The sequence below is a fragment of the Orycteropus afer genome, unplaced genomic scaffold, assembly GCF_000298275.1.
Source record: "Orycteropus afer afer isolate SDZICR_OR568_19922 unplaced genomic scaffold, OryAfe1.0 scaffold00454, whole genome shotgun sequence".
Classification (NCBI taxonomy): Eukaryota; Metazoa; Chordata; class Mammalia; order Tubulidentata; family Orycteropodidae; genus Orycteropus; species Orycteropus afer.
Genome location: NW_006922041.1, coordinates 300,157 through 322,726, shown reverse-complemented (window position 1 = coordinate 322,726; position 22,570 = coordinate 300,157).

The window sequence follows — 22,570 nt, the reverse complement described above, 5'->3', positions numbered from 1 at the left end:
CATCCCGACACTTTTGGATCATATCAGTTATAGTCATTGTTTTGATCCAGCCATAGCCTGTTTACAATCTTTATTAGCATTATCATAAGCTAATTGTTTAATTAAAATATTAGCAGCAGTGTTTTCACTAACACTCCGAGTCACTGCTATACTTATCCTATCCACAAATTGTTCAAAGCGTTCTGTAGGTCCTTGTACAATTTTTTGTAAAACTAGAGTTATCAGCTCCCTTTGCTGGTAGCTTAGACCATGCCTGAGAGGCTGCAGCCTATATTTGCTGATAGGCTTGTAAGGGATAAGTTAATTGAGTTGAGATCTCTAAAAACTGTCCAGTACCAGAAAGCATTTCAAAACTAATGGGAACATTATGTTGCTGATTTTTCATACTTTATTCTGTACAAAAATCATGAAAATACGTTTTCCACATCAAATAATCTCCTCCCTCTAATGCAGTTTTTGCCAGCATATACCAATCATAAGGACACAAAACTTCTTGAGTAATAGTTTTTATTAAAGTTTTTACAAACGGTGCCATTGGCCCATAGGTGGTAGCAGCTTGTTTCAAATCTTTAAGAGTTTTAAAAGAAAATGCCTTATGTCCTCACATTGGTTGATTAGTCTGATGATCTATGTATTCTGTTATAGGAAAAACATGTCTCAATTTTAATGGAAGGTCCTCATTCATGGTCCTCGCCTTTTACACCATAGCTTGTATAGGTGACAGAGGAGGCACGGTGGATGATAAACAGTTAACTTGTTTCCCTGAGGGAGACAAAAGGTTAAAAGGTGGAGGAGAACAAGTGGTAGCAGGCATGGTTGCAGCTGAAACAGTCTGATTTAAAAATGGATTTAAAGAAGGTTTTGCCTGACCTAAAAATGGATTTAAAGAAGGATATAACTTCTCTTCTTTAACTTCTGAGGGTTCAGTTTCTACCTTTTGTTTAACTATTTCTTCTTGTAATTTTAACTCTTTGAATTTTGAATCTGTATCTACATTTTTCTCCTTTCCCACTTTAGGATCTATGCCCACACTTATTCCCTTATCTAATTCTAAACACAGTTTTAAAATACTCCAAATAGAAAATACACCCTCTGGAAAATCCTCCAGCCCATATTCTTTTAAACGCTCATTCATTTGTTGACCAATGGTCTCCCAAGCTGTTAAATCAATGGTTCTTTCCTGAGGAAACCAAGGGCAACAGTGATCTACACACTGTAAAAATTCCTCTAACTCCTTTTTAGACACTGAAAAACCTCTAGCTTGAACCAATGCTTTAAGAACAGAAATAAAACAATCCCTTTTATGGGATTCAGAATTCCCCATGTCAGCCTGGCTTAAAGAAAACTTATTTAATTCACCCACACTTACCCTTCTTCTTGTTACAGAGCTCTGATTTCACTCGGTGGGGTGTCCTCTCGGGCGCTGGCCACTTCGCTCCGGGTCCCTGTTTGGGCACCAATTGCCATATCCGGCAAAACCGCACAGGTCACCAAACGAAGCGACATGAAAGGATTAATGGTTTTTTCAAATGAATGGGGGCCAGGCTGATGCCCTGCATATTCTGCGAGAGTGGCCCTTGATGCATCCACCCTGCTTTATTTATACATAAGCATACGATTACATCATTATTCTTGATATTTCTTTAAAACAATCAAGTATTCAATCAAGTGTTCTTCTACAGTAAAATCACATATTCCCTTATAACAATCAGTTATTAATTAAAAGTTAAAGTTTTACTCTTTCCCGTACCCAAAAGCGTTTTCCCATGTCCAAATGTATTGGATAAATAATTAGGTTAATTATCTCTTGCAGGGTTAGCAAATAATCACTAAGATACATCATTCTAAAACATAATATGATTGTTAAGTTACATGATTCTAAAGAATGGTTTCTAAGGTATACTATTCTCAGGGTAAAACATTACTCCAGGGAAATAGGTTAGCAAACATTCTGCTGGGGAAACATTCTGCCCCAGGAACACAAAGCTGGAGCCAAGCAAGCATTCAACCACAAGAGAGGCCTTGCCATCTCTTAACTGTTGTTAGAACATGTGCCTTGCAATCATGTTCTTTTGGGGGTCTTTTTCTTGGTCTCCAACAGCAACCCTTCTTGGGTTTCTGAGGTGGTATCACTATGGAGATTGCCCAATCTTCCTTCTGAGGAGTGGCTGGTGGGTTTGAACCACCAGCCTTCTGGTTAGCAGTCAAATGCCTTAGGCACCATGCCACCAGAATCCAGAAAAGTACAAAATGTATAATTCCATTGTCTCTCCTTATAGAATCATGGACAGCACTAACATCTCCCAGAAACTGTGAATGACAATATGTACAGAGTATTCCTAACCAGGATAGTTCACCAGACCTTAGTGTCCAGAGATTTTATCAGAACTCCATTACAGAGGCATAATTGACTGACCACATGGTTGATCTCATTAGACACAGAAGCAAGTAAGCACAAGTGGGAAAAGATAGATGTCACACGAACCCCTCTGGAGGTCAAGTTAGTATCACATGACCCAAAGCCCCCACCCTAAATCACATCACTAGACTATCTGGTATGACTCAGTGCCTCCCTCAAAACCAAACCCATTGCCAATGAGTTGATTCTGACTCAAGGCAACCATGTGTTACAGAGTAGAACAGAGCTACACAGATTTTTCTTGACTGTAATATATCTGGAAGCAGATCACCAGGGCTTTCTTCCATGGTGCTACTAGACAGATTCAAACCACTAATCTTTTGATTAGTAGCTGATCACAAACTGCACCATCAGAGACCTTCAATGCCTGAACTTAGAGATTACCTCCCAGAATCCAAGGGCAAAGACAAGACTTCTGTTTGGACAAGGTTAACTTCTGGTGGGTTTAAGAACACAGACAGTCTTTCTGATCTTTTAATCTCACTTCAACAAAGCATATAGAGAAATGTATGACCTTTGGGGTCAGACAAGCATTATACTACTTATACTTGTGTGATATAAGCAAATCATTCATTGCTCTAAGTCTCAGTTTACTCTTTTTGAAAATGGACATAGAGATGCTTATCCCTCAGGTTGTTTGTAAGGATTTGATTTCATGCTTTGAAAATACTGTACATTTCTTAATGCTGCTATAACAGAAATATCACAAGTGGGAAGCTTTAAAGAGCAGAAATTTGTTTTCTCGCAGTTTACGAAGCTGAAGTCTGAAGTCAGGATGCTGGCTATCAGGGAAAGCTGTCTCTCTGCCAGTTCTGGGGGAAGATCCTTATTTCTTTCATATTCTATGGCCCCCCACTCATTGCTGTCAAGTCAAACTCTAACTCACAGTGACCCTATAGGATAGGGTACATCTACCCCATACGGTTTCCATGGCTGTAATCTTTATGATAGCAGACTGCCACATCTTTCACCTGTGAAATGACTGGTGCTTTTGAACAATCAGCCTTTCAATTATCAGCCAAGATCTTAACCACTCCACTGCCAGGGCTCCTTTCTGTGACCCCACTATTCCTCAGTTACATAGTAATCTTCGTGTGACATCTATCTTTCCCCATTTGTGCTTACTTGCTTATGTGCCTAATTTGTTTTTTTGTTTTATTTTGTTTTGTTTTGTTTTGTTTTTGTAACTCAGAAGTAATTAGACTTAGGACACACTCTACATTGACATGGCCTCATTAACGTAACAAAAAACCCTATTCCCAAATGGGGTTACATCCACAGGTATAGGGGTTGGAATTCCAACACATATTTTGGGGGGGGGGGAAATTCAATCCATAGCAAGTACTTATTATAATGCTGATGTGCAATAGAAACCCAATAAATGGTTAAGAGTTTGGCTGCTAACCAAAATGTCTGTGGTTTGAACTGCCAGCCACTCCATGGGAGAAAGATGTGGCAGTCTGCTTCTCTAAAAATGTACAGCCTTGGAAACCCTATGGTGCAGTTGTACTCCATTCTATAGGATCATTATCAGTTGGAACCTATTTGACAGCACCTGCTTGAATAATGTCTTTTAGAAAGATCAACACAAGGCCAGTCCCTATGAGAGGGAGGTTAAGGATGTCCCAAATGTCCAAGTTTTCCAAAATGCCATGCCACCATCTCTGGCATCAACTCCTACTCCTAGCCTCAATAATCTCCCTCCTGTGTTAGGGTTCCATATTTCACTGTAATGTCTCGCAGAACTCACAAACCCCCAAGAAACGGCTCGCGTGATATTGGGGGCTAGGATGCTGGCATGTCTGTACATAAGTCTTAAGAATTCTCCCAATTCATGTGGTTTTAGGAGTTGGTGAACTCAAATCAGTGGGTCAGATGACAGCTGCTGTCTCAAGTCCAAAGGTGATATGATGACAAACCAAACGCAGAACTGGAGCAAGAGCGCAAACTTTCGCAAACATTCATTAAAAAAAAAAAAAAACAGCACAGAGACTAGAATTTACAATACATCACAAAATGGAGGACAATGGTTAGAAGAGCCATATTAAGTAATTCACTGCACTGCAGAACCTAACAACAAAATACCAAAAAAAAAAAAAAAAACCCACTGTCATAGAGTTAATTCCAATTCCTAGTGACCCTACAGGACAGAGTAGATCTGCCCTATAGAGTTTCCAAGGCTGTAAATCTTTACAAAAGCCAGAAGCCAACTGCCTCATCTTTCTTTCTCACACAGTGGCTGGTGGGTTAAAACCACTGACCTTTTGGTTAGCAGCCGTTTGCTTTAACCACTGCACTTAACAAAATTTCCTTCTCTTTCTTTTCTCCTTCTCTCTTTCTGCATGTCTCTTTCTCTCTGTCTCTCATTATCTTTCTCTTACTTGTTTACTCTCTCTTTCCTTTTTCTCTCAGTATAGAAGTTTGTCACTTGAGTGTGCTGTGAAAAAGGAAAAATTCTTGCAGCAGCCTTGGGACATCCTGCCCCCTAGAGATGGCACTTGTCTGTATCTGTTTAAATAACCAACCTTCCTGGGTTGGGATGAATGGGGCTTCACACTTTGTAATGACTTAGCTCCACTTCAAGACTAGTGTAAATTGAAGATGGAAATGTATTTTCCAAAAATACCTGACTGCTGCTGTAGTCTGGGCCTGTTTTCACCTTTGATGACACAACAGTCCTGTCTGGGCTTCTCTTCAGGATCCCAGAATGGCTAGGCTTTCATACCAGGAAACTTTCCTAAGACAAGCCCTGCCCTCCTCACCACATTAGCTAACAGTCCACCCACTGCATGAAGAAGGAGTCTGCGATACCTAAGAGTAACACATTATAAAGTGAAGTCTTCATGAGACCACCGAACTGGCCCATGCTGATCTAAGGGTATGTGTCTCTCAGCTGCTCATCTAGTGCCTCCTGGAATTACTTTTGGTTTGGGAAAAGGCCAATTTCCTCCCAATATATTCCCTGATTGAGATCAACTGTCTGTGTCCACTTTTCCCAAAAACGCCTTCTTCCTACTCTCATACTCTCACCTGACTACACATCCTATTCTTCACAGGGCTATCATAGTGACAAAAGAAAAAGTTCTGTTTCAAGTCTTCAGTTTCCAGATTATTAAGGATTTAAGTCATAGATTTTGCCATTTTCTTCCCTTCACCACTTCCATAAATGTGACATTTGAAAAGGTCTATGACAACAGGCTTGTACCTTTTCTGCCTGGGAATCCCATAATACACCTCGGATATAGTCCTAAGCAACTAGAACTGGGCAAGATAATTAAATGAGGGCAGTGGAGGTTCAATGGCAGAATTCTCACCTTCCATGGGGGAGACCTGAGTTTAATTCCCAGACAATGCACCTCAAGCACGTCCATCACCCATCTGTCAGTGGAGGCTTGTGCGTTGCTATGATGCTGAGCTTCCAGACTGAGAAAGACTTGATAATCAGCTTCTAGAAATCAGCCAATTGAAACACTGTGGGTCAAAAACAGTCCAATACACAACCCATCATGAGGATGGCATAGGATCAGGCACCAATTCATTCTGTTGTGCATGAATCAGGGGACTGACATGATGGTAGCTAAGAACAGCAATGGCAAGGTCATTAAAAATTACTGCACTGCCCTTATTTTACCTGTGAAGTGTAGTGGGAAAATCACTTCTCCAGGGTCACAGATATTCTTAGTGAGCAGAGTGGAAGACTAATGTGGGGTAATTAGTGAATACTGAATGAAGTGAACTAAAACTAATATTTCATTTTCCATACACCTACCTGTTCCATAGGTTTTCACATGTTCTAGCATCTTTTTTTAGATTCAAGTTACCCTTTCCCTATAAACATTCCTTCCTTCTTTCATCTCCTTTGTAGTTATTCTTCCTCCTCTTCCTGGTCTATACCAGGCATCATCATCTTTTTCAATCTTAATTTTCTTTATTATCAGGTCACAGGAATGAATCCACTTCATTAATCCATTAATTAAGCAAATATTTATTAAGTGCCTCCTATATGCAAGGCACTCTAAAAAAAGCAATGAACAAAAACAAACAAAAATCCTTGCCCTCAAGCAGTTTATATTCTAGTAGTGGAAAGCAAGCCACAAGAAAACAAAAAGTAGTAAAGATGTATAGAGGCAATCCCCCTGTTACAAACAAGATCCTTTCCTGTTTCAGTTAGTCAGTTGAGAAACAATGGTGGCTTGAACCAGTAGAGATAATGAAAAGTGATCAGACTTTATATATACATTATAGTAACCCAAACCCAGACTCAATGCTATCAAGTTGATTCCAAATCATAACTACCCTATAGGACAGGGTAGAAGTGCCCCATAGGTTTCCCAAGGTTGTAAATCTATATGGAAGTAGACTGCCACACCTTTCTCCCATGAAGCTGCTGATGGGTTCAAACTGCTGACTTTTCACTTAGCAGCAGAGTACTTCAACCACTGCAATATCAGAGCTCCTTATACACTGAGGTAGAGAACATGGTTTTTCCTAATAGATTGGATATGATTAGATATGTTGTTGTTGTTGTTGTTATTGTTGTTGTTGTTATATGCTGCTGACTCATAGCAACCCCTCCTTGGGTTTCCGAGGCAGTATCATTACGGAAGTAGATTGCCCAGCCTTCTTTCCAAAGAGTGGCTGGTGGGTTTAAACTGCCAACCTTCTGGTTAGCAGTCAAATGCCTTAGGCACTATGCCACCAGAGCGCCCATGATTAGCTATAGCAGAAAGAGAGAAGAATGGGACAAAGGTTTTAGCCAATACCTGAAATAGTGGAAGTGCCATTTGAAAACAAATTGTTAAATCACTCTCTGCCTCAGATTTCTTACTCACAAAATGGGAAAATAATCGAACTGATAATGTTATTGTCAAGGTTAAATGAGCAAATATATGTAAAATGCCTGGTGCATAAAAAGTGAGTATTACTGCTAGCACCATCATCAACCTCCTCTCCTTCCTTTCTTTCTTCAGAAAAGAATCACAGCCTGATAAGATCTTATTTGTTTAGTTTTCATTGTCTTCTGTCCCCTAACCAAAATGTAAGCTTCAGGAGGGCAAGGATTTCAAGTTCTCTGCTGTATGGCCAGCAACTACAATTGTGTTTTAAGCATACTATATATGCTTGATCAATATTTACTAATAGAAGGGTATAAGGGTATAACACGCAGACAGCCTGGATTTCCCGTGACATTTCTGCTTGACATGCCTTCAGTATTTTATTCATTCATACTGGTCCATTTGTGGATTGGAAAATTTGGTCACTGGCCTTAAGGAGAGTCCCTGGATGGTGCAAATGGTTAATGCACTTTGCTGCTAACCAAAAGGTAGGAGGTTTGAAAGAAAGGCCTGGCGATCTACTTCTGAAAAAATCAACCATTGAAAACTCCATGGAGCACTGTTCTACTCTGACACACATGGGGTCGCCATGAGTCAGAACTGACTCCACAGAAACTTTAGGAGTAAGGCCTTAAGGAAGGCTTTGGAAGGTAGACCACAGATAGACTCAAAAAAATCAAACACCAAACTCACTGCCATTGAGTGGATTCTGATTCATAGTGACCCCCTTTGGTTTTCCAAGGTGGTAAATCTTTCTGGAAGTAGATTGCCCAGTCTTCCTTCCATGGAGTGGCTGATGGTGAACCACCAGCCTTCTGGTTAATGTCAAATGCCTTAGGCACTGCATCACCAGAGCTCCTTGATAGACTCAACAGTACACTCAAAATAAATCTTTCCTTCTGTGCCCTGATGAAAGGAAATGCTCTACCTAACTGCCATCATCTGTTGTTGTTGTTGTTGTTGTTATGTGCTGTCAAGTTGGACCTGGCTCATAGCGACACCTCCTTGGGTTTCCAAGGCAGTATCACTATGGAAGTAGATTGCCCAACCTTTCTTCCGAGGAGTGGCTGGTGGGTTTGAACCGCCAGCCTTCTGGTTTGCAGTCAAGTGCCTTAGGCACCACGCTACCAGAGCTCCCCACCATCAGTGGGAGCACTGAGATTCCCATCCCTGTAGTCCATGTCTGCTCCCTCTAAAGCTGAAATCAATGCCCTGGTAGTTCTCTAATTAGCAGAGCCGCTGCTCTGCCTCCACCCACGTTGGGCTGTCAAGGTGTTGCAGATCTGCAGACTAGCTTTCCATCCCAAGATGGTTGAGCTTGCTGTGCATGGCTGGAGGGAGGCAGGGAAAGGGCAAGGAGCCAATTAGATTGAAATGGAATCTGGTCTTTGGAGGCCACTTGACAGGGTGAAGAGTATTCGATGTTCCCAAAGATGACAGATGCTTCTTTATTTGTGCTGCTCTGGGGGGTTAGAGGTCATTTGTAAATAAGATTTGCTCCATTTGGTATGGCAAGTCCTGTTCTCCGTGCCTTATTTTTTTTAATCCCTGAGTCTTTTTCCCTGAGTGTTTTGACGTATTTGCTGCCAGCAGAAAAGCTGCATGATCTGGAATGAATATTTCAAATCCTAGGGAGTCACTGAAGTAGCAACCAACAGTTAGGTTTGGTGAGGGCACTGTTAATCAGTTCACCCAGCCCTGAAACAATACAATGGGACAAAAAAAGAGAAAAACAGAACAACTGCTGTGAAGAATGAACAAATGAATGCATTTCAGGATAAATAAGTTGATGAAGCCTCATAAACAATTTCCCCCAATTTTAACTGGGGATAGGGGGATGGGGATGGAGGGAAATCAGCTGCATTATATTATTTAGCCATAATGTTGTTGGTCTAAGTAAATTTAGTCTTTGTGAAGATAACATTCCACAGAATATAATCTTCAAGTAGATAACAACCCATTCTCTGTAAAAGCACAAATTTTAATCAAATCAGGGATGTTTAACCCAGGTCAATGGACTCATAAGAATCCAAGAACAGCCTGAAATGTGTTTGGTTTAATACGTTTACTACTTATAAAGAAAGCAAGTACTACTATGTAGCAGTCATTGCTCTAATATCCTAGAAATATTATCTCATTTAATCTTCACAACCTTGTTGTTGTTGTTATGTGCCGTCGAGTCAGACCCGACTCATAGTGACCCCTCCTTGGGTTTCTGAGGCGGTCAATACAGAAGTAGATTGCCCAACCTTCCTTCCAAGGAGTCGCTGGTGGGTTTGAACCGCCAGCCTTCTGGTTAGCAATCAAGTGCCTTAGGCACTATGCTATATTATTACCCTCACATCAATAATGTAATTGAGATACTGAGAGGTTAAGATTCACTGCTAGTAAGTGGCAGGGCTGGGATTTGAACCCAAGTAGTCTGGATTCAGAGTGTGGTGCAAACTGTTAAAGTTGCTCAGCTGCTAATTGAAAGGTTAGAGGTTGGGATCCACCCAAAGGCACCATGGAAGAAAGGCCTGGTGATCTACTTCTGAAAAATCAACCACTGAAAACCCTGTGGAGCACAGTTCTACTCTCACACACATGTGTTCACCATGAGACAGAATCAACTCCACAGTAACTGGTTTAGTCTGGATCCAGTAGTATACAAAATGTCATGATAGTGGAGGAGAGAATGTGGAATTATTACCTAAAAATAGGTTCTGCTCAGTGAGGCTTCCAGTCAAGAAAAGCACTGAGGTGAGGAGTGAGGAAGAGTTTTATTGCAAACGAACGAGCTAGGAGCTGAGAGGGAGTTGTTCAGATTCTATACCTAATTGGCTGGAGACTTGGGATTTTATAAAATTGGGAGCGAGGGAGCACATACAAAGAACATAGGTTACATGGATTATGTGGGCTAACATTGCACGCAGGCTTAGTTCAGCTGATAATGGTTGATATTTTCACAAAGTGGCGTCTAGGGTCCACCCTAAACATGATTCTACCTATACTAATGAGACTTTTGGTGATCTTTAGGTACTCAACATCAGGCCAGCTAGGCACTTGACTGCTAACCAGAAGGCTGGTGGTTCAAATCCACTAGCCACTCCTCAGAAGGAAGATGGGGCAATCTACTTCTGTAGTGATGTTGTTGTTGTTATGTGCCGTAGAGTCGGACCCGACTCATAGCGACCCTTCCTTGGGTTGCTGAGGCAGTATCACTATGGAAGTAGATTGCCAAATCTTCCTTCTGAGGAGTGGCTGGTGGGTTTGAACCGACAGCCTTCTGGTTAGCAGTTAAGTGCCTTAGGCACTATGCTACCAGAGCTCCTCAGAAACCCAAGGAGGGGTTGCTATGAGTCAGGTCTGACTCGATTCGACAGCACATAACAACCACAACAACAGCAAACTAGTTTTGGATGAGGAACTTAGTTTTAGGCTCATTTAAACTGTATTTATCATAAATAAGATACACATACACAATCCTCAGCAACCACAACTTGCATTTACAACTGGCCTACTAACTGCAATCAGTGTAGACTCTCATGCTAGTTACAAGCTTGGTCAATTGTCACCTGGCCAAAGTAAGCAACAAGAGTAAGAAAAAGTTATGGACTAAAACATGAGGTAGAATAACTTTTCATTGTGTGGCTTTATGAACACACATTCAAACCCTATACTTCTCTGCCAAAGCTACAGTTTTGACCCAGGCAACATCACTCCTTGAAACACTAAGACTAGATGTGGTGAGACATCAAGAAGGAGCTATCACCATGTGTAAAGGATGGTTTGAGCACTTCAGGAAGAGAGGGTTATAAACTCTGAGAACAGCTGCAAATGCAGAAATGAAGCAAAGAAAGAAGCTTGCACAGAAATCAAGTTGAAATTATCCTCAAGGAGCTCCCTAGAAGGGAAACAGAGTGAACAGGTGATAAGAATGCTAATTGTAGAGTATTTTACATCTCAAAACAAAGATCAAGATTTCCTGGTCAAAGCCTGCTTTTATGCATATTGACTCATAAGAAACGTTTATGGGTTAACTTTAATTTGAATACCATTCAGAGGACCCTGGAGCAAAGAAGAGTGCTTAAGAAGCTTGTTACAGAGATATTTGCCAAGAAAGGAAGCCAGCATTTTCATTTCAAACATCACTGCACTCAGATTTTTTTAAAACCTCTTTAAAAAGAAAAGAAAAAAAAAAACTTACAATGTACCCTTTATATTTGGTATTTGTTTTTTATTTCTTAATAAATGTTTGCAAAAGCACATATTCAGGGTGTATTTTTTCCTTGAGTTATTTTCATGATAAGTGTTGCTATTTTTATGGTATACAAAGAATTTCCATAAGAGTAATACCCAGTCATAACATCACGCCTATGGGAAATAAGGGCTTACATTTCATCGACTGGAGTTGCAGCTCAGTTATACTCAGAGTAGCCATAAGATCATCTGTGCCCTGGAAGAAGTTACAAGGTATTCCAAAATCTTTCCTTAAGAAGAAATGCAACTTCAATGCCGCCTTTTGTTGCAGCTACAACTCCATACAGCAATGTACCACATAATGTCCATTTAGCAATATCTGACTGCATATACATCTATGGTCCCAACCCACAAAAAGCCTATTGAAAATGTGAGATATGCACAATTGTTCATAATTGAAAAAAAAGACACTATCTTGACATATCAAAAGATTGTTTTTATTATTATGGAAAAGATGTTTTAGTGTATCTGCAAGTGTTTCTTTAATGTTTTTTGTGCATAGGAAAGTATACTATAGTATATACTAAGACAAACATTAGACTTACTGACATTAGCTATGAACCATACCTAACTGTTCCGATTTATGTACAAATTCCACTTAAAAGCAGATTTAGGAATGGAACTCATTCATAATCTGGGGGCTATATATAATATAGGAGCTCTGGTAGCATAGTGCCTAAGGCACTTGACTGCTCACCAGAAGGCACTTGACTGCTCACCAGAAGGCTGGTGGTTCAAACCCACCAGCCACTCCTCAGAAGGAAGGTTGGGCAATCCTACTTCTGTAGTGATACTGCCTCGGAAACCCAAGGAGGGGTCACTATGAGTTGGGGCCGACTCGACGGCAAACAACAACAACAACATATATAATATGGTATTTGCACAACATCCAAATTCACACAATATCCTATTTCACAGATTTATATCATGAACGTTAAGTGACACAAGACTATATATAAGATAAAAAGTCCAGCCACCACAGTAGCTCTGTTTCTTTTTCTGGGATTGACAAAATCATAGACTTTGGAGCCTAAGAGATCTGCGTCTGAATCGTAACTGACCCATATATGATCCATTGCATCTTTACTAAGGCATTTTATCTTCAGGAATTGGGTCTGTTCATTTGTGAAATGGTGGTGATGTTACAAGGATGCCTGAGACTCTGAAGCAAGGATCCTTGCCTTCTACTGACAAAGAATTGAACAAACAAACAAAAAAACCGAACTCACTGACATGAGTCATATCCGAGTCATAGCGACCCCTCCTTGGATTTCCGAGGCGGTATCACTACAGAAGTAGATTGCCCAACCTTCCTTCCAAGGAGAGGCTGGTGGATTTGAACCACCAGCCTTCTGGTTAGTCAAATGCCTTAGGCACTACACCACCAGAGCGAACAGGAGAGGCAAAATGTCCACACAAACCAAAATTCATTAAAGAGAGTGAAGAGAGGAGGGGCTCCCGAGGGAGAGCCAGAGAGGGGCTTACACCTATGTTAGTCTTCAGTCTCTCCCCAAACAAAGAAATTCCTAAGATTTACAAAGGGTCTTCAGCAGGAAAGAGGCATCATCTTTATTCATGAAAAGGGCGGGATTCTGAGATTCAAGTTACACTTGCATGATACCTCTGGACCCCAGTTGGAGCCCCAGTGAGATTCTTATTCTCTCCTGCCTCAGGTTGAAGGTCACTTTGTTGGACATGTTGACCTTTACTACACAAGCTCTGCATCTGGTGGGTGCCTAATGAGAGACTTGAAAAACAATCCAGAAGTTTATCAGCATTTTATAAGTAGTCAAACTTAGGGTCCTTTTAATTTGCAGCCTCTTTATCTCACTCTGCTAACCAGAAGGCTGGCAGTTCAAACCCTCCAGCCACTCCTCTGAAGGAAGTTTGAGCAATCTACTTCCATAGAGATACTGCTTCAGACACCCAAGGAGGGGTCACTATGAGTCAGTGAGTTTGGTTTTTTGAGTTATCTCGCCCAAGCACCTGGCTTGCCAACTAATCAGTTTTCAGACACCAGCAGTCAGAATTACGTGGTGGTCTGCGAGTAAGCTTAAATTTCAAGGGCATTGAGTCAAGGGCTGGTTTGACCTCGCAAGCTTGATTCCCTGTCTGTCTAAGTAATAATGTCTAAGTACTAATCCCTAAGTTCCAAAATATTAAAGATACGTCTACCTAACAGTGCCAGGAACCTGTTGTTGTTAGCTGTTGTCAAGTGGGCCACTGACTTATGTGTGATCCATAGGATTTTCATTAGCTGGTTTTTGGAAGTAGAGCACCAGGCCTTTTTTCCTAGTCTATCTTAGTTTGTAAATTCCATTGAAACCTGTCCAGCATCATTGCCTCACATTTGCTGTGTATTGGCCAGGAGCCCTGGTCTCCCATATTGTTACTGTTATTGGGGGTCAGTGAGTCAATTTTCAACTCATAGTGACCCCATATGACAAAGTAGAACTGTCTCACAGGGTTTTCTAGGCTATAATCTTTATAGGAGAAGAGTGTCAAATCTTTTTCCCAGGGTGGGTTTGAACTGCCAACCTTTTGGTTAGCAGCCAAGTGCTTAACTATTGTGCCACAGGGCTCCTAGGTCTTGGAAGGCAAGGATTCTTTCAGTGAACAACCACTACTCTCATGCCCTGAACATGTTGTTGTTGTTGTTGTTGTTGTTGTTATGTGCCATCAAGTTGGACCCGACTCATAGCAACCCCTCCTTGGGTTTCCGAGGCAGTATCACGAAGGAAGTAGATTGCGCCATCATCCTTCTGAGGAGTTGCTGATGGGTTTGAACTGCCAACCTTCTGGTTAGCAGTCAAATGCCTTAGCCACTACACTACCAGAGCTCCCATAGGAGAGACCAAATAAATGGTAGCAGTATTTATTTTATTTTTGATGAGGAGAATAATGATGTTTGTATTAGAGCTTTGGGATCACTTTCAAACAACCTCCTGACTCTTTACATAAGAATCTCTGTAATGCCCCATATCATTCCAGTCTATTGTTATAAATGCCCATTTTTTATTTAACGATTCATCTCAATTCAACTTAACAGCTATTCAGCAAACACTATTGTGAGCACAGTTTTAGGGGCAAGGTATACAGACATGAAGAATGGATTGGTCTTTGCCTTCCAGGAGTTCAATCTAACCTTGTATTTATTATGATTGGTGCATAGACCAAGTCCCTGGAACCTCAGTCTTATTGAGTTTATTTATTCATTTGTTTATTCAACAAACATTTAAGTTCCTACTATGTGACCACAAGGAACCCTGGTCAAGTGCTCAGCTGCTAACCAAAAGGTTGACGGTTCAAACCTTCCAGCCTCTCCATGGGAGAAAGATGTGGCAAACTGCTTCCTTGAAAATTTATAGCCTTAGAAAACCTATGGAGCAGTTTTACATCTTACAGGGCTGCTATGAGTAGAAATTGACTCAATAGCAACGAGTTTAGATTTCAGTTTATGTGCAACACTCCGGTGAATCTTGGGCCAAACACAGTTCCTGTCCTCAAGGAGCTCCCTAGAAGGGAAACAAAGTAAACAGGTAATAAGAAAGCTATGCTGTGGTAACATTCCTTGCTTTCAGAGTAAATGACACTCGGGCTACCAGTGTATGTATACTCTTTCTGTGCAAGGTTTCCACTTTGAGTGCTCCCCTGCTTTCTGCCCTGTGAAACAAGACAATGAATAACAGAAGCCTTAAGAAGCCCTCTTTATTAGTCAGCGACAACGAGACTTGAAGTTCTGATACATGCTATAACATGGATGAACCTTGAAAACATGAGTGAAATTAGTCCAAGACAAAAGGGCAAATATTGCATGATCCCACTTATATGAAATATCCGGAATAAGCAAATGCATAAAGATAAGAACAGATTAATGGTTACCAGGGACAGGAGGGACTGGGAAATGGAGAGTTATTGCATAAGGGACACTGAGTCTCTGTTGAGGGTGATAAAAAAACATTTTAAAATGGATAATGGTGATAGCTGCACAACATTGTAAATGAATTAATATCACTGAATTGTACACATAAAATGGTTACAATAGCAAGTATTATGCTATATCTATTTTACCACAATGAAAAACAAAAATCAATACGTGCTGACATGGTAAACGAGCTACCAGAATTGACTCAACAGCAGTGGGTTTGATGTTTTGAGTTATAGATTGTTGTTGTTGTTATGTGCCGTTGAGTCGGACCTGACTCATAGCAACCCCTCCTTGGGTTTCCGAGGCAGTATCACTACGGAAGTAGATTGCCCCATCTTCCTTCCGAGGAGTGGCCGGTGGGTTTGAACTGCCAGCCTTCTGGTTAGCAGTCAAGTGCCTTAGCCACTATGCTACCAGAGCTCCCGAGTTATAGATTATTAAATAAAAATGCAAATATCAGAATTAAAAAGAAGAAGAAGAAAAGAGGCCCTCCTTACTTCTTTGGCTTCCAGACCAAGTCCCTACCTAAGCAGTTAGACACTTGCTAGCTTTCTTTCCCCTTCACCTCAGCCTGGCCCCATGTGGTCCTCCCAAACTAAGACACCACCAGGAATGGGGTAAGTGCAGCACCCCAATTTATCCCTTCTGTTTTATCTTATATACAAACCAAAGAACCCTTTCTAGAAGTTTTAGTAGGAGCCGTGTGACCAGGCACCAAATGGGCTCACAAAGTGTCTCAGGACAGAGTGCTGGTTTCTAGCCCAGGCTCCAAAGTCAGACAGGTGAGGATTCCAGTCTGGACACTGCCCCCTGTAAACTGTGGCATCTTAAGGAAGATACTTCACCTCTCAGAGCCTTAGTTTCCTCTTCTGTAATAAAGAAAAAAACAATAGTTCTTGGTTCTTAGGGTTTTTGTGAGGATTAAGTAAGTTAATGTTGCAAAGGTTTTAGCTTATTGCTTGGCATTTGATAAGCTCTCAACCAATTTTCTCCTGTGAAAGCAAGTGTTATCCAAAAGTGCTGTATTTTGGAGCAAACTGTCCTGAATTCAGAGAGAGCTAGAGATTTCAGCAGGGGAAGTCATTCTCAGAGATTTAGACTTTCTCTGCAGGAAGAAAGGAAAATGAAGAGAAGAAACAAAGAGTGAGTGAACTGCACAAAAGCAAAAGAGAGGTAAGGCCTGACCCACCACCCAACTTTCTCAAATCTTAACATTATGTTTTGCTTTAGATTTTTTTAAATGAAAATTGTTTAGAGATATAGTTGAAGTTTATTGGTCATCTCTCTCCAATCTCACCCATTCCTTCCCATCTTCTCCAGATATAACTATTGTCATAAATTTGTTGTTAATTATTATGCATGTTTTATACTAATCCATGAACAAATATGTAGCATTATTTTACTTTTTAAACCTTACATAAAAGGTACTTATGACAGAGGCTTTTAATTACCTATTCAATGTTTATTTTACTTTTCTTCCTTCCAGACCATGTAGTTTTTCTGCACCGAACTAAAGGACTGCATTTCCCACCTCTCCTTGCTATACATAATTCCACTGCCATTGAATAGATCCCTACTCATAGTGAGCCATTTTTAGGACAGAGTATAGCTGTTCCATAAGGTTTCCAAGGCTCTAAGTCTTTATGGAAGCAAACTGCCTCATCTTTCTTCCACAGAGTGGCCAGTGGGTTCAAACTGCTGATGTTTTGGTCAGCAGCAAAATGCTTTAACCACTATACCACCAGGTTTTTTTGCAGCTAATGGGGCAATCAATGAGATAAAAAAAGAAAAATCATTGGGAGGGGTTGCTGGGAAGACAAGAGCCCCTGGGTGGTGGAAACAGTTCATATGTGAAGCTGCTAACCAATATGTTGGAGGTTCCAGTCTACTCAGCAGCACCTCAGAAGAAAAACTTGGTGATCTACTTCAAAAAATCAGCCATTGAAAACCCTCTGGAGCATAGTTTACTCTGAAGTCACCATGAGTCAGAATTTATTCAATGGCAACTGGTTTTACTGATCTGAGAAGCAAAGGGAGTCAACTCAGTTGGCAGGTGCACCTTTTACTTTTCCTCCTCTATTCTTCCTACTAAACCAAAAAACCACACCCACTGCTGTTGTTCTAGTTACCTAGTGCTGCTCTGACAGGAATATACCACAAATGGGATGACTAGAACAAACAGGAGTTTATTTTCTTACAGTTTGGAGGCTTTAAGTCCAAGTTCAAAGTGCCAGGCTCTAGAGGCTGGGTGAAAGACCCTCAACCTTGGGCTTCAGCTCTGCCTTCTGCTCTTGGCCCACTGGAGCTAGAGGCTTTTCTTCTTTCAGATGGCTGCTAGCTGCTGAGACTAACAACCCAAAGGCTGGCAAGTAAAAAAGGCACAGTCCCAATGTTACCAAACCACATGACAGGCAATTAATTCAAGTCCATTGAAAGTCTCAAGGTTGGCAGAGCATGGCAGGGTGCTGAACAATGGCATGGCTACATGCAGGGTTCAAGCATCCCATAAGCTAGAGACGATTCCCAAAGCTGCTGCTTATATAAGGGAAGCAGATCGCGTCTCTACAGCAGCCTACTCAGCTGCTTGTGGTAGATCCCACCATGGAGATGATTGCCAGTCTCATCATGGGAAGTAACTACCACCAGCTGCCCAGCCACTCAACCAGGCCCACCCAACTTGACAAACAAATTTAACCACCACAGCCATCGAGTCAGTCCCGACTCATAGCAACCCTTCCTTGGGTTTCTGAGGCAGTTTTCCTACTGAAGTAGATTGCCCAGTTTTCCTTCCAAGAAGTGGCTGGTGGGTTTGAACCATTCACCTTCTGGTTAGCAGTCAAATGCCTTAGGCACTACATCACCAGAGCTACTACTTAGAATATAACAGTGATGGCTGAACCTCCAGCAGTTTGTTGGTTCATGATGCCACCCTGAGGTTGGAAATCAGGGCTGAGAATGGTGGAGCAAAGACCTGGGTCCCTCATGACCTTGAAGGCTCTATACCAGCCTCAGACTACAAACCTCTAGATTTGTTTTATGTAAGAAATACATCTCTATTTTATTTAAACTGCTTTTGATGTTGTTGTTAAATGTAACTGAATTTAGCCCTAAACAATTGAGGATTATACATGATGTACCATTTTCCAAACTAAGTTTTTTGCTTAACATTTTTCTGTTGTTCAGCATTCTGTTTGTTTTACGAAGCAGCTCTGGTTGCGTAGTGCCTAAGGCACATGACTGCTAACCAGAAGACTGACGGTTCAAACCCACCAGCCACTGCTTGGAAGGAAGGTTGGGCAATCTACTTCCGTAGTGATACCGCCTCGGAAACCCAAGGAGGTGTCGCTATGAGTCAGGCCTGACTCGACAGCACATAACAACAACATACAGTGTTTAAAACACCAAGTCTAGAATCAAACCGACAGGGTCACAGCCCCATTCTGCCACTGACTTGCTACAAGTTCTTGGGTAATTTCTTAAATTTCTCTGTATCTTAGTTCACTCATCTATTTAGAAAAAAGAAGAAAAAAATAGTTACCATTGAGTCAGCCCAACTCATGGTGACTCCATGTGTTGCAGTGTAAAACTCCTCCACTGGGTCTAGATGAATTTGAACTGACACTCTTTTGATTAATAGCCAAGCACTTTACCATTTACAGCACTCAGGGACTTTGCCATCTACAAAATGGGCATGAGAATAGTAATTCCTTCCCAGAGCTTTCATCATACAATTTAAATATAGTTAATATTCAAATGCAAAAGAATTAGAATAATGCCTGTAGCAAAATAATAATTATCCCTTATTGAGACTTATTAACTATGATTTGATTAGTTATCCATGACAGCACAGTTCAATTTTACCTGCTAGATAATACTCCATTTTATGAACACACTAGAATTTATTCCTCATTCTACTGTTGATGGGCATTGAAGTTTATTCCAGTTTTTAATTTTCTACTAAATGATGATGCAATGAACATTTTTGAATATGTATCCTTATGTATATCTGTGCAAGTTTCTCCAGGGTACCTACCTAGAAGTAGAAATACTAGTCTAAGGGACATGCACCTTCAACTTGGCTTGAAAACATGAACTGATTTCCAAAGTGGTCATAATAATTTGCACATGAAAGTGTTCATTGCTTCTCATCTTTGCCAAATCCCTATTTACTTGGACTTTTAATTAATTTATTTACTTATCTAATATAATGATATAACACAGTATCACTTCACTTTTTAGATTTGTTCCCTTATGCTAGTGAGGTTGGAGCTCTGGTAGTGTAGAGGTCAAAGCACTCTAAGATTGGTGGTCCAAACCTACCAGCCACTCTGCAGAAGAAAGATGAGTCAGTCTGCTTCCGTAAAGATTTACAGCCTTAGAAACTCAGTGGGGGTTACTATGAGTTGGAATCAACTCAGTGGCAGTGAGTTTGGGTTTGGTTTGAGTAAGACTGGAAATACTTTCATGTGATTTTCTTCGACCATGTGGGTTTCCTCTGCTATGAACAGCCTAATCATATCATTCCTTATTTTTCTACTGGTTCATTATTTCCTTTTTGAATTTATATATGAAATAAGTTTCAAATATCTCCTTCCAATGTGTGATTTGTCTTTTTGTGTTGTTTGGGGCATGGAAATTTTAATGTAATTGAATTTATGAAATTTTTTTCGAATGAGTTACATCTTGTGCCTTAAGAATTTCCTCCTTAAACCTAAGTGCCCACCAACAGATGAAGAGATAACCAAACTATGGTACATACACACCATGGAATACTTTGCAACATTAATGAAGAATCAGTGAATCATCTTGTAACATGGATAAACTTGGAGGACATTATACTTTATATTAAGTGAAATAAGTCAATCACAGAAGAACAAGTATTATATGAATCTATTAATGTGAAAAGTCAAGGAAAGGTTTACACAGGGAAGGAAATATTCTTTGCTGGTGATGACGGATAGGAGGGGAGGGGAAGGGAGGAAAAGTACATGGATAATTAAGAGACAGGTTTGATATGGGTAAAGGGAAAAGTGATATAACAAAAGCATGTCACCAGCAAAATATCACTGAGTAAAAGGAAGATACAGAGAGGTACAAAGAGCTATAGTCAATAAAGGCAAATACTGTTGCGTACACAATACCTCCTTATTTTTAATAACAAACACTAATCTGTAGGTGGACACAGAGGTAGATAGGTATGAATAAGCAAATGAGAACATACCCACACATCATACATAGGTCAGGAGCTCTGGTGGTATAGTGCCTAAGGCATTTGACTGCTAACCAGAAGGCTGGTGTTTCTACCTCCGTAGTGATACCACCTTGGAAACTCAAGGAGGTGTCGCTATGAGTCAGATCTGACTTGACAGCAGTGAGTTTGGTTTTGGTTTTATACGTAGGTTAAAGGAGTTCTGGTGGCATAGTGGGTAAGGCATTTGGCTGCTAACCAGAAGGTAAGTGATTCAAACCACCAGCTCCTCCATAGGAGAAAGATGAGGCGATCAACTTCTATAAAGATTTACAGTCTTGGACCCAGTGAGGGTCGCTATGAGTCAGAACCAACTTGATGGCAGTGGGTTTAGTTTTTTTATACACAGATTTGGTCGACAATATTCCTACATATGTATTTGTATGTGCTATAAAAAGGTCCATATGCAGTTTAAACATAACAGGAAGCAACATTAGGATAACTTCTTAGCCACAAATAAGCACCTTGAGGGAGTGGATTGCTGGGCCTGCAGTCTGGGAACCATGGTCCTGGGGGACATCAACCTCAATTGACACAACATGGTATACAAAATATTGCTCTACATCTTACTTGGTGAATAGCAACTGGGGTCTTAAAAGCTTGTGAGCAACCATCTAAGTGTCAACTATTAGTCTCTTCTCATCTGGAGCAAAGAAAAATGAAGAAAATCAAAGATCCATGGAAACAGTTAGTCCAAAGACCAATGGACCATGAGAACCGCAACCTACATGACCCTGAGACCAGAAGAACTAGATGATGCCTGGCTACCAATGCCAACCACTCGGAAAGGATCAAATTTGGAGATCCTGTAGAGAGTGGAAGAAAAATGTGGAACAAAGCTCAAAATCATAAAAAAAAAAAGACCAAGCTTACCGGTCTGATAGAGATTAGTGAAATCCTCAAGACTATGGCCCTGAGTCACCCTTCAGGCCTGGAATTGAACTCACTGCTGTGGCTTAATTCTCAGCCAAACAATAGACAGGCTGACAAGCTGAACATCTACATCAGGGAGATGCACTCCCTAGAATAGTCAACCAGGGAAGATCACAAGGGCAGTATTTGCACAGGGAAACGTGTAGGGAGGCAGGAATTCATAGGCAAGAAGGACACAGGGAAAGGGCAACCACAGAGGATGTGAGAGGCAAGATGTTACACTGTTGGACATAAAACCAGTATTACAAAACAAAATGTGCATAAACTGCTGAATGGAAAATGAATCTGCTTTGTAAAATTTCACCCAAATCACAGTAAAAGGCTAAAAACAAAAAACTGCCCTTCAGGTAATGGATACAGTTAAAAATTACTTGGGCATGATGAAAAGGGTAGAAAGGAGGTTTTTAAGGCAATGGTAAAGTTCTACTTCTTGATTTGGGAGCTGGATTTGGCATGTATCTCATTTTCAGTTTTTGAAAATTCATAGAGCTAGTCTATATTTATAAGCTGTTCTGTTTTATTTAATTACATCCTCCAATAAAAATGTAAAAATAAAAAGGAATTTCTTTTCTATCTCATTGCCATAAGGATATTTTCCTATATTTTGTTGTAAGATCTCCCTTCTCAGATCCTTAATGAACCTGGATTTTTTTTTTTTTTAATGTGATATGATGTGGGTATCTTTTGTTATTTTTTTTTATATATGAGTTATCAATTATCTCAACACTATTGTGTTGTCAGTCTGTCCCCTCTGATCTGTAATGCCACATCTTTCTCATAACATAACTTATCAAAGCTGTTTCTGGGCTCAGTCGTGTGTATTACTTTTCAATTTGCTACTCTTTTGCCAATACCTTCCTTCTAAATCACAGACGCCCAAAGAAGCAGGCCAGAAGAGCAGGAGAAAGAGGATTAAAAGACAGGAAGCCAGACAGAGGAACAGTCAGCCACATTGACCCAGGTGG